The 15,124-nt window shown below is 41.3% G+C and overlaps 1 long non-coding RNA gene across 2 annotated transcripts in view; it reads right to left on the reverse strand.

Annotated features, from left to right (window-relative positions):
- Positions 1–15,124, reverse strand: part of LOC126868343 (uncharacterized) — a 129,301-nt gene that overhangs the window by 102,606 nt on the left and 11,571 nt on the right. For both annotated transcript variants that reach the window (XR_007690584.1, XR_007690583.1), the window contains exon 3: positions 12,192–12,379. This is a non-coding gene — a long non-coding RNA (uncharacterized LOC126868343). The remainder of the gene's footprint in view (positions 1–12,191; positions 12,380–15,124) is intronic.

The raw sequence follows: 15,124 nt of genomic DNA on the forward strand, positions 1-15,124 counted from the left end.
TTGACAAATTAAGACTCGAAGACGTACAGTCGCATACAGGAAGTGAGTAACATCGACGTTGGTGAGTCACGCTCTTTGTCTATTATCGTGTTTACCATCGTTCTTTTACGATCGTCAGACGAGCTTTTTATTGCGAAACAGAATAATTCTATTATAAGCGGTCACTGGAACTAGGAACTTGTTTATTTAAAGACGACAAAACGAAAAAATGTACGCAAAGAACGATTTGTCAATGACCTGTTCCAATTACTCTCAAAAAAGCTAATTCTCAAACAAACCTCGGACAAATACATCCTGAAATACCTTACCTTCTACTCTTGGTTAATCAAACAGCCGCTGCACACCTGTACAACACTGGCATCGTAGAAGATAATCAGCAAATTTCCAAGGAAGCAATTACCAGCGCGGAAGGACACCGACAACCAGTCTCGGAAAATAAAAGCAACAGTCGTTCCAGTTTCGCGGTAAGCAAGAAATAACCAGAAGTCTCGTCTCCGGTTTTTATGAAAGGCGAAAGTACCGGTGGCTGGTAGGTTGGAAAACGTCAAATTAGAATTAGAGGGTAATCGAGGGACTGGAAGAGCCGCGAGCGTCGCAGTTTAAGAATAATACCCGGTCGTCAGCGTGGGCTTAATACCCTGGATGCAAAGCAGGCGAAACGATAAAGTCTTTCTCGCGGCGTGACGACGACGACAACGAACGAAGAAACGTCGTCGAGCACGGCGACGATACGACCGCGTCGACGGATAAGGCGCAGAGGCGCGAGCCACGGAAAATGAGAAAGGGCTAAGACGATGGGTTGGCCTGGGTTTGTTTTGAGTTTAACAGCCCCCCGACGCGGAATAAATTCCTTGGAAGGAAACCCTTTGGTGTCCGTAGCGTCATGCGACTAGGACAGACGAAGACGGAGGCAACAGTGCCTTCATTACTTTAATGGAGCGCGAGTGTCGGCGTTCTAGTGTCCCGGAAGAGGAGGGGAAACGACGAGAAGAGAGGAATACCGAAGGAAGCGTCGACTTCGAAGGATGTTATGAAATCGGCAGGATAATAACCCCGCCAGCGAAACAGTGGATGGAAGGTTGTGAGAGGGAGGAAGTGCTAATAGTCGAACAGCGACATTCGACCGACGCTTCGAGCTGTTGCTTTTCTGCGACTTAATCCGCCACCTTGCCCCGCGGCTTCTCAGCGATAATGTAAGCCGATGAAATGAAACGAACCTTCGGATAAATTGTAAGGAAGGATGGACTAAGTGACTTCTTGAAAGGACCGTATCGATTTGTGAAAATACCGCGAAATGTGAGTCGTTTGTATCGTAATGATACACATACGATACGTAATTCAACATTCTAATCTGCTATTTTGCGAAATCTTCTTCAGAGCATTCGAAAGACTGAAAGAGGAAGAGACACAGTTTAAGAAAATTCATAAAAGATGCGTTGCATCTGTGTGTTCCATTTGGACATTTGTTCATTAACATTTGCAATATTTTAGTGTACTTTATCGATATCGTTAAGTCACAGGCGATTATCTGTTCTATATTCCGTACGTGTTAGAAATCACAGTTTCTTCAAACAAGAAAAACAGGAAAAAGATCAATGTACATACTTCTTTCTCTCGTAAAAATAAAACTTCCAATTCGATGTTTACTTTTATCTCCAAGAAATAGAGAACCTCGACTGAGGCGTACTGGCAAACGCGAACTCAGCGTTTCCTCGAAACGAAGGATCGCGAAAAAGAAGAACAAGAATAAGAATAAAGAAGAAAGGAAAGGGAGGGAAAGAAAAAACGGTTCGGTGAAAGGGAATCCAAGTGAGCCCGATGCAATATAGAAACGGAAATACATGAGCTTCCGGTCGATAGTTCGCACTCTCTGAAATACCAACGGGAATATCTGTCGGTGACATATTGCTGGCATCGTCGTTATGCCAGAAAGTAGAGTGAACCGTTTCTCTCGTCCTCTCTGTTCGTTCTACGTTGCTTTCTTTCTTCCCTCTCGCGGCCTGCCATTTCACTGACAACCTCTTCTGCGAAAATCGTCTCCATTCGGATTCAAATGAGGCCTCGTTCACACCATGCCACGCGTCATATACCCCTTAGGCGCTTCGAGTGGTTCGACGCGTCGAAATCGTTGGAAGAAAGAGGGTGGAACACGCTGATTCCTTCCTTGATACACTCCACGCTTTATAGCTATCCTATTTCGTCGAGATTATGCTTGAGATTTTTACTAAACGCTCTCAGCAATAAAGATAGTTGGTTCTCTAATCCGCCTCTTTTCATGTCTGAGATTATGGTTTGGTTATGACCTACGGTGAGCCTCGAATTTCCGATGATCGAACGTAAGAAAACTTTTTTATGTGGATAGTAAAAAAAACAACGATTATTATAGAAAAAGTGATTGAACTTGTCGTGCTTGAAAATTTACACTCGAGAATATTTATTTATTCGCGGTAATTCACTTGCGTGAAATATCCCGAATGTCCATTGAAAGGTTAAGCGAGTCTGAACTCGGATTTGAAAATTGAAATTTGAATATTCGAAGATCCTGTGTACGATTGGATTTCGGAAATTGCAGCTACCTTCCAACAGCTTCAAACATAATCGTGCTGGTATAACAGGGAGAAGGTTTATACAAAGTATTCTGAGATACAGAAGAAAGATAACCATAGACGAGATATTTGCATGTTGTTTTACTGCGAGTTTTACGTTTCGTGTCTTCGTATCTTATGATTTGTGTCTGTAGTTTATGTAAAACCAAGTTCAATTTCTACACCATCAGACTGAAATGCATAAATACATACGTAATCGTATCTAGCACTGTACGAAGCGCTCCACGCACATTTTGTTACTATTTCATCGATACACAGAAGACCAGGCAGTTTTAATCCTTGCTTTACGACGTTGCTTTCGCAGGAAAACGAGCGAATCAACGTGAAAGCTTAGGGAGCAACATGGAGCGCGTAACAAGTGCGTCAAGAGGAGAGCACGAGCGTAAAAGCTAGGCTGAAACAGCCGAAACGAGTCGCGCAAATAATTAAAGAAGAGTATTTTATTAAAACGTAAAACGCGTGTTAGAATCGAGGCTTTCCGTCAAACAGAAACGCCAACGACGTCGCTGTGCCTCGTATTGTGATTTCCGGGTTAATTAAGAGCGTCGTAAAATGCTTTTAAACCCGCCGCGTTACTCCAGCCAATTATTGTTTTTTTTTTTTTTTTTTTTTTATTATAGACAACCAACTCGCCCGCGTCTTTTCGTAACGACTAGAGGGACCACGTTGTTCGTCCTTCCTAATGAATATCTAACGCGACGAGGACTTCTTTCACGAGGCCATAAAGTGTACGCGACACGTCGCGACCGGAGATAAAAGCTAGGATGGACGCGACATCCGTCGTTTTTAATTCCTCGTGAGCCTCTCTACGGATGGTCTGTTGTATAGATTCATGGAGAAGGAAGGATGAAACACGACTTTATAGTTGTCGCAATAAAAGGACCATTGTAATGCTATCGGAGAAATTATATCAGGTATTTTCAAATTGAACCCAGATAGATCCATCGGAGAGTGCTTATAGAAAACGTTGTAATTTAACAATTTGGTCTTTCTATAGGAAAATGTGTTAGGTACGAATGAGAATGTTGTAGTATAAAATTTAAATGCAATTTCCCTCTCTAACTAGTTATTAGAAATGCCAGAAGACATAGAGAGAAATCTAAGTGCCAATAAACGTCGGTTAATTATTTCTTAGCTTTTGTCTGTGCCAACTATCCAAAGTCTAAATGAAAATTGAGGTTTCTTTACAATTAAGAAACGGAACATACAGGCACATATAGTTTATATTTTCCATGAACTTGAACTTCCTTAATGCATAAGCTTCCTGTACCTCCTGGAAAAATTGTTTCTTGGACATTTTAAGTTGTTTCTTACAAGCATTCTTCAATTGTTTTACTTACTAAATGTAATCTGATAAATTTGTACAAATCCGCGGTCTACTATGAAAATTTGATTACTGTAAATTAGTTAAAGTCAACAAAATGTGCAACAGAGATTACTTGATGAACAATCCCTTTGAAGGTTGTTGCCTATTATCGACTAAAGAGCAATCGGTCAGGTCAAACCGATCGGTCGATATCGCGTACCTCGAATGACTTAACGTTCAAGGTGGAGGAGATGAAATAACTCGAGTGTCAGATTTAGACGGCACTTTATTTGTATTAGTCGTAGCACTTAACCGAACTAAGTTGGGACTTTGTCGTCCTGTGATATCACTAAGAAAAATATAATCATTAAAAAAGTGTAGAAACGAGTATGTTACCAAAAATTAGTTTAAAAATCAAAGTAACATAGAAAACGATCCTTCAGTTGCAGATATTGAACAATGTAGATTAGCATAAATATATAACTTGTTCAGATTTTTATAAAACTATCCACGAAATGTTTTCTATGGTAAATGAGACTGTCGTTGCTATGCAAAGTTGCGTGGTTCAGTTAGCTGATCACGATCCGTGGTTCTATTTTCAAAAGCGACGAAATTCACGAAGAAGGGCCGACGGGGTAAACGTTCGTCATGAAATACACATACCAGCAGAGTAGGACAAGAAACGATACAGTCGACGGTAAGGGAGAAACAAGATGGTAGGAGAGACAGCCAGTTAGCACTGTAACGGATCAGACCTAAGTACGTACTTAGTAGACCCGAAGCAGAGCCGGAGGCGTCTTAATCACGTAATTGCTCGCGAAATCCCGTGCCAGTGTATCCAGTCGCCTCTAACCACGGCGAACCAGGACATTCCGTGGAAAGCCAGCCCGAACAACCCCTTTTCGACCGTAGCTGCTACGCATCCACAAGGAGACGAAGATAGTCGATCCGACTACAAAGTGATCGCAAACTGCTGCAGGCTCGATATCTTCTTACTTATTCATCCGTCGTTTCGTCTTGGCAATCGAAAATTACTCGGTCGCCAAGGTTCGCAACCCTGATAGGCTTTCCCAACTACACAGGCTCACGAAAGTATTCAAACATTCGCAGACACCTTTTACGAATATATTATGTGCATTATACGAAACATTTTGAAATTTCACTAGTGTTTTCCCTGTTACGAGATACGACTATCTTCGTTATATCGGAAAGCTTGGAACGAACTTGAAAATATTTGACACACACACATACAAAGGTATTTTCACAAAAGTATTTAAAGGATCAATTGTCTATTTTATTAATGAACTTCGATATTCAGTGGAACGATATTTAACATTTATATGATTTATGTGATATATCGAATGATGATGATATTGAATTTCTGTTTAGACTTAAAACATTAAATCGGAATATTTGATACCGAGACTTCGAGAACTTAAATTAGTACAAATTTCCTTTAAATACAAGCTTAATTAACTTCGATCCACCCTTATCCAGCCCCTCGTTAAACTTCTAATCACCGACAAAGCACCCGTCACGCTGCATCGGCTTAATAAAAATTTGTCTCGCTGCGGGTGGCCACCGGTTTACGAGTTTTCTATGGAACACGGTGTCTGGGGTGGCTGTTTTCCGAAATGATAGTTACGATCACGAGCTAGTCATTGTTTCCCGTTCCCTCGATTCCCAACGATCATGAAGAAGTGGCTCTGCTCAATATTCAATAATTCGCCGGTCAGTCGTGCTCGCTCCCCTAGGGTCGTTCTCCGACCCACGCATAAAATATCGCCGAAAGAAATCGGAAGTCGACAGTCCATCGAGTTCCACTGTCCGCCACGGAATAGAGGTTAACTCCTTCCGGTTACTTCGACGAATATCCGCGACGATATCTCACGTTAATGGCGCTATTAACGATAATGTTCACGAACACAGTTCGCGATCGTTCGCGAGCACCACTCAACGAACAAAGAAACGATAATTGCCACCCTCTTGAAGGCTACACCCCTCCTTCGAAGACAAGGACGCGGTAGCTTCGATGGGAAACGAATAATGTATCACCGAATGCTAATTTGCATGATTGCTACCGGTAGCTTGTTATTTCCTGCAAATTTGCCCCATAGAATTCTCTATGAGCCTGGCTGGTAGATACGCCCGGTAGAATTCCCTATGAGTTAACTTTCCTGCACTGCGATTAATTCGCGGACTTCTCGATGAGTTTCCCTCGCTGTCTGCTGACTCGCGAATTTCCAAACGCTTTTCGAGAATATTTACTTGCAATCGAATGTGAGAAACAGGACATCTTGTATATAGTTTTTGGAAAATTATATGATAAATAATATATTATTGAGACATAGGAAAAGCGTAGAAAAATCGTCAATAAAATACCTCGCGAAGAAATATTTCAATTATATACAGAAAAAGGCTACACTAATCTGAACATTGTAAACAATCAACGAGATGAGAATCCACGACACGAGGGCACGATTTCTCGCGCCAGGCAGAAAGAAATATTCAAATATTGGATTTTAATAAACGATAAACAAGCCGACGAAGGATCGTACGCGTAAAAATAGTGGGAATCTCGGCCACCCCGAAGGAAAATAATATTCGAGACCGCGCCGATATTCGTCGTCTACGAAAACGGTGCGGCCTTACGTCCCAATGGCTCTAACGTTATTTCCAGCAAGATTTGCCTGAAATTTGCTTCCGTGCCCGTACCAGAAGCCCATAAATATGTAATACCTCCCATATCGTACGGTTTGCTTTCCGTCCGCCTCTATTTCGATCTCTCTCTCTCTCTCTCTTTCTTTCTCTTGTTCAACCAACGGTATCCCCTTGCGCTTCGTGGCCCCGTCGCCGATTCACGGTGACTCTCGCAACCCCTTACGTGTTTTTGCGGGGCTGTAGTAGCTCGCGGCAATATAAGGGGAAACACGGTAAATCATTTGTCCCGAAAGAAAACACAATGCAATATCCCGGTCGTCCCGGTCGAGACGCCACCGCGTATGTCTCTCCTCTTCTCCCTCTTTCTAGTTCTCTTCTTTTCTTCTCTTCCCTCAGCCTGCTTCGTATGCTTCATACTTGGCTTTTCTCGTTCTTTCTTTCTTTTTCTTTTCGGTTCTTTTCTTCGTTGGTGCTGGTATCTCGGTTCTCGCAATCTTGGCGTCTCCGTCGTTTTTCGGGGGAATCGCGCGAGCCATAAGTCAACCCCTTATATCGGCAGAAATGCTTTAAAGTGGCACGCGCTCTTATAAGCCATGTGCAACCATGGTAAGAGAAGGTTTCGGCCGTTTACGAACAGAGGAGAGACGGTTGAAGGTAGAAAGGGATAGGTGGAACGTGTTTTATCGCCGCTGTTAAACGACCGACAAGAATGACACGCGGGCAACCTTCGCGACGATTCCGAACGACGTGTGTCGTTAAAGTCGACCCCCCTCGTCCGAACGGGATAAAATCAGTTTGATTTATGCTGCGAGGATTCAGCCGCGCGAAGATTTGTATGGAAAGTACTCCACTTAGTGGTGGAAATTGATTACTGGAAAGAATTCAACTCGTCAACTAAGGATAATCTTCAGGATGCAGCACGCTTGCCTTCGCTATCGATCATTCACATCTGGAGGAATGAAAATTATGGGGTTTCTCTTATCAAGTGATCGATAGTTTTCACCGATAAAGGTACATGAATGGATCGAATGATTCGGATCGAGCACGCGAAAGAAGGCTGTAGGATCATCCATGTTCTCGGATTGATGCGACCAAATGTACCTACCGCGAGAGCATGATTTACCTGAAGTATATTAGAGTGACAGAGATCGTGGAAGTTTTCTCGCAAAACTCATCGATAAACTGTGTACTAACGTTATTTCTATTTTCGAAACTGATAAATATCAGGACGAACCAGGCATGAATTAATCGTACGTACAATTTGTATCAGTGTTTCCGTTCAAAATGCACGATGCTTGTCGTCCTACTGGGCGCGAATTAAAAACATCGGAAGATTCCCTCTCGTGTCTCGATCCCTTACAAAAATGACGACGTTATTGTTTTAAAGGATCCTAAACAAGAGACAGAATCGGCTTATATCGATCTTCCTCAAGCATCTTTCGTACGATGTGTACGATGTGTACTTCGGAATTAAGTAGTTCTCGCGGGTCTTTCGATATTATTTGTCCAAGCGGAGACATGGAAAAGGGCAAACAAGGTCGAGTGTCGATGGTACAGCACGAAATCGTACCTCGAACAAGGGGCTTACATTAGAGCCCTCGTGAGGTTGGCCAGGAAACTCCACATATTTCTCCCTCTTTGGTTATTGGCTATGGGTAGAGACGAAGAGAGAGAGGAGGGGCGACAGAGAGGGAGTGAAAAAAAGAAAAAGGGAGAGAAAGTTGGGGAATAGGATGAAGTGGCAAGAGGAAGAGAACGGTAAACCGCGATCCAGAAAGCATTTCTCGACATAACCTAAAATAATGCCCGACAGAATCGAACAAAAGCATGAAATATGGACTGAACCGACGTCACCAGTCCCTCTGTCACACACGGTAACTTATGATACGCTTCCTCTCTCTTTCCACGCACGCTCCAAGGAAAACATTGTAACGCGACGACGACGTGCCCATTGTAATTTAACGGATGCGTTCCGCCGTTCGCGAGATTTTTATCTTTTTCTCCTGGTTTCGTCCCTCGAGGATTTCCCATCTTTTTTTCTCGCTCCTATCTTTCCCGATTCGTCGAGAGTTGCGTTCTTTCCAGAGAAGTTTAAGAAGAAGTGGCTTAAAGCACCGGCAAGCAACGGGAGGAAACATGACAAATTCTTCTTGGCGAAGAAAGGAACGATTTAACGACTCGTCGCTGTACCGAGCTTTCTGTTCGTTGAGATTTTTACCGCAAAAAAAGAGGAAAAACTCGATGTAACGAGATTAACAAGAGAACGATCTTTTCGCTGAGTTTCGCGGAGAGTGAAACGAAAGCGAGGATGGCTCGATTCGAGACTTACGACGAGGAAACTTTTAATAGGATCGAGCGAATAGTTTCGAATATGTAGGCGTTTTTTTATATCGAACATTTAAATGATAGAGACAATTCGTTTTTTTAACTGATTGGTACGAAATGCGTGTTTGAATCGTATGGTTCTCGTAGCAGACACGATAAGAACAAACTGATGAAACTTGCATCGATGTATATACGTAGATCCGAATAACTTTATATTCAATTTTTCTTCTAAACTCTGGCGCTTTCCAATTTTCCATGTTTTCCTTTTAAAAATAGATTCAGTTCCAGCGTAAACTATCTGACTGTAAGAAAATTTCTTAACTTTTCCATTCTGATGGTTGTGACAGATATTATATTGCACGCCACAATGCTCACATTGTTAAAGACTATCACAAGGCCTGCATCATGTACGATAAGAAGAACTAAAATAAAAGAAGTAGATTTTTACTCCGAGACTATTTTATCTATGTCCCAAAATGGTCTACAAAGGTCCCATATAACCAATTAGCTAATCTAAAAAGACTCGTGAAAATCACTCGCTTTTGTCGTTGTTACACGAGAATCCCTTGAATTTGCGAACAACCCACAAAGTACGTAGCGACATTTTTTACCTATTTCTACGAACAATGAATGATATCTACTTGTCTACACTCTACAATAATCTGAAAGTCAATCGATTTCGCGGTATAGGGCCAACCAAGTACGTGTTGTCCGGGGCTGTCGACCCTTCTCCTTTCTAGTTTGCTCTCTGCATAGGCGTAAATTATAATGCCGGGGCTTAGAGACCGCCACTCTGACAAATTACAGGTTTGTTCTCCGGCCACCGGGACGCGCGTCGGAGATAGATTTCGTCGTTCCATCACCGTCGCTCTCCAAACCGGACCTCGCATGGCTATGCATATTAATTCAATTTCGACCCTCTCCGCGTTGCTTCCAAAACCTCCTACCTCCTCAGCCGCGAGCTTTTATTTTCAAATTTCTCTCTTTCTTCCAAGAGATCGTCTGTTCGTTTGCATCCTATCGTCTCATTTGTGTTTCGCGTTGTGTTACGTGTTTTAAGAACTGCACGTTGTTGCTCTTGGTTTTTCATCGAATATCTATGCTTTGGGAATATGTTCCTCGTGATATGAAATAGAGATTGACTCGTAGTAGTGTTTTGATTACGTCTTGCGCAATAATTGACCAATTAACGATATTACTAAATTGGCAAACAACAAGTTATTGGTTATAGATTTCTCTGTTTAACGTCATATGGAGTAATTGCTCGCTGGAATTTATAAAATTTACATGTACAATCTCATCTGTTTTGTTCATAACCAAGCTATGTGTAATAATAATAGCAATATAGATAATAACATAGACAATAGTAATATATAACTAAGCTATTGTACGACAGAATATTCTACATTGAGCTAATAGTGTATAACTCGTAACCTGCACGTATTGTTAATAATAATTCAATTACGCAAAAGCGCCCACATACACGCACAAAAGTTGTGTTTCATATTGAAGCAAATACGCGAAGCTTGTTGTGCAACGAAACAGTTGTATTAACACTGCTCAGATCGAGGCTCGAAAACTTGTGTCACAGATCACGTTGTATCTAAGAAATATCCTTCTCGTCTTTAACTTCCATCCTCTCTTTTCCTCTCTTCTTTTGTTTCCTTCCTTCCTTCCTTCCTTTCTTTCTTTCTTTTTCCCACCCTTTTTCCTCGAATCGTAGAAATAAACGAAGCCATTGTCTAACTAAATGAAACAAGACTCGAAATCCTCTCTCTTAATCAGTATCATTACGTGGCTCTCTCCTAAGCCGCTTTATTCCCAGCGCATATCGTTAAGACTCTGGTCCACGATCCGAAGGAAATACCCGCGCGCTCCGCCTTCGTAAGACGACGCCGTTTCCGCTTCTCGTTTCCATACCGGCCGAGGGAATTAATTGCGACGACCGTGTCTTAATTGATAACGAACAGCGTTAAGTTCTCGCGTAATGTCCCTCCCGAAAGCGAGACAAGGGACGCGCGCGAATCAATGGAAAGCGCGATGAAGGGTCGAAGGAGACGGAGTAAGATGCTCGTCTCCAGCCAGTCCAGACTAACGGCCGACCGTGAAGCACAAGAGGTGAAATAATGCCGACCACGAAGCCGTATTTGCATTAGCTATTCGTTTGACCCTAAAAACTGTCGGAACTGCACTGGCGACTGCTCGTAAAGCCAGGCTATGTTACAAGGGAATCGTAGCTGCGCTCGAAATCTGAAACTCCACTCGAGATGGACCCCGAATTCTCGCGATTCTGTGATTGGGAGACGAGATTCGTTGGTAGATTCTTGGAGCGCGAGGACCTAAAGATTAAAACTTGACACCTCCTCGGTGTACACACACTATGTAATATATAAATTATATACACAGTTTCGAAAACTGAGGAATTATTTGTCTGATGGTGTGCAGGTACTTTTCGCATAGTAATTGTTATTTACGTTAATGTTTGTATTGTATTTTAATTCATTACATAGACTGTCCAATTATGTCGTACTATATCGTTAATTATATATTAAACCCGACGTGTAGCGTTGCAATTTTACTATTTATGGTTTATAATTAATCATTCTTCATTTACATTTCTGTATTTCATCATGAATACGAATAGCATTCTATTGGCAAATATTACAGCAGAAAGAAAGTTGCACTTTCATCATACTTTCCATCGATGACTTTTGCAAACTACTATTAATAGAAGCAGCACCGTTTTTGACGTGCTAAGCGTCCTAATATATCTAGATATTCTTTTCGAGCTGATGAAATTAACGATGGTGTTGATTTCAAAGATCGAAAATTTAGCAGCGTTCGTAATTTTTTCATTGAAACCATTTCAACCGAAACTTTCGTTTTATTAATCGATTTAACGCTACGAAATTGGTTTAATTCTAAGGATATCTAATTCTAACCTAACCACAATCTAATTCTAGATATCCTAGAAGAGTTGAAGCAATTTCGTAGCATTAAATCGATTAATAAAACGAAAGTTTCGGTTGAAATAGTTTCAATGAAAAAATTACGAACGCTGCTAAATTTTCGATCTTCGAAATGGACCCCGTCGTTAATTTCATCAGCTCGAAAAGGATTTCGAATTTCCTCGTAAATTAAGATGGTGCACAAAGCTACATAACATCGCGATATCCGAAAGCAAGTCAGACACAATGTAATCAAGGATATCTCGCTGTGAGCAGTAAAACGCTGAATTACATGCATCATGCACGGCATAAAAATCCACGGAAGGAAGTATTCATACGACTCACCCCATAAATCGATACTTCGTGGAACGCTGGAGTCGTAGGTGCCTGGCAGAGAAAAAGAAGATGGTTGGTCACGGACGTTCCACGGGGTCAATCCTTTCGTTTCGTCGATCGCGTGTCCTCGGTGTGTCTCGACATGACGAATACGCCACGGCTGGTCGCACAATGTATCAGATTTTACGAGCGGCCACCTAGAAAAAGAAAAACGAACGAAAGAAACGAGTGTGACAGAGGAAAGAAAGAACGAACGAGAGAAGTTGGAGCGAAAATGGGGCGAAAAGGGGTGAAAGAGGTGAAAGAGGTGAAGGGACAAAGAGCAGCGACCGCGGGGGCAGATTTTATTACGTTATTTTGTTAATGCACTCGAAGACCGGTGATCCACGCGCCTCCAATGCGTCACGACAAAATATTTTATGTCTTTACGGTCAGAAAATCAACCATGAAAACCTTTTATGCCTTCCTTCTTCGGATTCGTTTGCAAAATTTCATGTACGCAAGATCTCGTCCTCGGAACGAGCAACGAAACTCCTTAAACGAGGTTGATAACAAGGAAGGAAAATCATAGCGGTGTAAGCGAAGACTTTGAGAGTTTGAATTTAATCGCGTAATGTAACTTTTAAAAGTATCACCTCTCTGGTTTCATAATTAAATAACTTTTATCTTTGCTGCGATACGTTTCCATGACTTGAGGAAATATAATAAACGTAGAGCATTAATTTATAAGAACTACGTTTGTAGGTGACTTTTAAAGAAACCGCTGGATTACTATAATATCTCGCACTACCGAAACTTGTTGGAATCGGATAGAATCCAATTATAAGCGGAATTAATATCCCATTTTTCAAATTATAATTCAGCTGTATCGCTTTCGAATTTGCCACCTTATTGTCCACGCTATTACGTTATTACATTCATTGATAAAAAGAAAAGTTCTCGTCGTAAAAGGGTGGAAACGCGACCACAAAACGAAATCTTGAAAATAGTTCCTTTGGAGGAAGAAGTTAATAAACCGAGGCTAAGTAGAGATAGAGAAAATAACACACTGATAAGGTGAAAACATCGTGGCGGTTTGGTATAAATAGGAAGCGGCTAGTAAACGAACGAAGTCGTAAGCAGTTGCCTCACGTACGCAATTTTTGCCGCCGCCGACGATCCTTGCCCGAATATTACAAGCGCGGACGATTTAGCACGGCGACGAACACAACGGCGACTCCCGTTGCATGTTTACACGGGGAATCGTAGGGGTTGTTGCCGGAAAGGTTAATTTTAGTCGGCCACCACCGGCGACGCTTGAAATCGCGTGTCGTAGGCGCCAGGCGTCGCGTTCTCTCTTTGACGAAGGGATTTTCCAAATTTTCTTCGAAATTTAGTTCATTTCTATAAACATGGGCAGATTATTAGAAAGCGGTAATTTAAACGATTGTTACAATATCATTTTTGTCATCGCTTAATCTTGTGTATGATAGAACAGTTATGTTATCGTACAAAACCTAATTCGCTTTGTTTCTTTCTTCGTTAGGCGTTAGGAAATCTCAATGATCCAGCTATATGTAATTTACTTTTAAAAAAACAACGTATAATTACCATAATTATTTCTAGTTCGATGTTTAACTGATACATTCGCGATGAATTTCCTTCTAGAAAAAGATTCGCAGAACGATTACATCTGTTGTCGCGATTTTAAAACTTAACAAGGGATAAAGATCTTAATTTCCCTTCTGTTGGATTCAACGTAAAAAGGAGTATCTAAAAAGCTTCTTAATTGTTGTTATAGCATCGTCGACTTAGGTACCTAATGCTGAATATTCTACCAATTCTCGGATCTCGAGATTTTTTTAGGCTTTCATCTTTTTACTACATAACATAAATATTCTTCGTATCATAAATAAAAGATTACAGTACTTAAAAAGATTATCGAAATTAAAGACTATAATAGAGATAAAAGACTTGCACGAATTGCGCGATGACGCGAGAAAGTACTTTGCTCGGTTAAACTGTAAAATGCTCGGAAACTTTGATTTCAACGCCCGGAAGTCTTGATGGGAAGCTATTAAAGTTGCATATTTGGAAGAAAGGCGACCAGTTTCTGGCAAAAATGGTACCTTTACGATTCGTTTGTACCGAAAGGCTTTACGGATAGCATTTAGAGTCGGCATTGCCTTGTTGTCTCGAGGACCACCTCGTTTTACGAATGGTCTCGCGGAGGCACCGCGTATCTGTCAATAAATACGTCTCGAGATATTTTAACAGCGGCAATAATTTTCGTCGCATCATAAATCAGCGTGTACAGCCGCAATGTATAAAGGGCGCACCCTCTTCCATTCGTTCTTTTTCTTCGTCTTCTTTCTTCTTTCTTCGTCTACGATGGACTCTTGTCCCAAAAGTGTTCTGCAAACTAGTTTATGTCCATATAATAAATTTTTAAATTTATTTAATGCTTAGACTTGGAAACTCGATAGTAAGTTAGACCGACAAACGTTCGTTTACTTACGTTCGTCTTCAATTTGACAATTCGCGGTTAAGTAACCGTTTTCGTTAAATTTTCGATATCATTGCACAAAATTACAAAATTGCGTAAAATAACCGCGCTCGTAATTTACACATTCGCTGCTATTGACGCATACGTTGCATCGATCCAATCGTCCAAGTAACGTTATTGCTTCGGCAGGTGTGTTTTTGTTTCGATTTTTTAATTTTTGTACGATTTTCCACAAGAGGAACGTGAGAATGAATAATCATGACGCACTCGTGTAAGAAACAGAGAAATGAAAAATATGTAGGAGCCGTAACACACGAAATCATAAACCGAAAATTGCAAAGTTATGTTTTCAAGAATAAAATCATTCAGGCGCGTTTGCGTGACGATAATTTCGTTTTAACGAGCAATTTGGTGGAACGTTCAAACGAGCATATCGCTGGAAATGAAACACGCGTTC

This window comes from Bombus huntii, chromosome 8, assembly GCF_024542735.1.
Source record: "Bombus huntii isolate Logan2020A chromosome 8, iyBomHunt1.1, whole genome shotgun sequence".
NCBI classification, from domain to species: Eukaryota; Metazoa; Arthropoda; class Insecta; order Hymenoptera; family Apidae; genus Bombus; species Bombus huntii.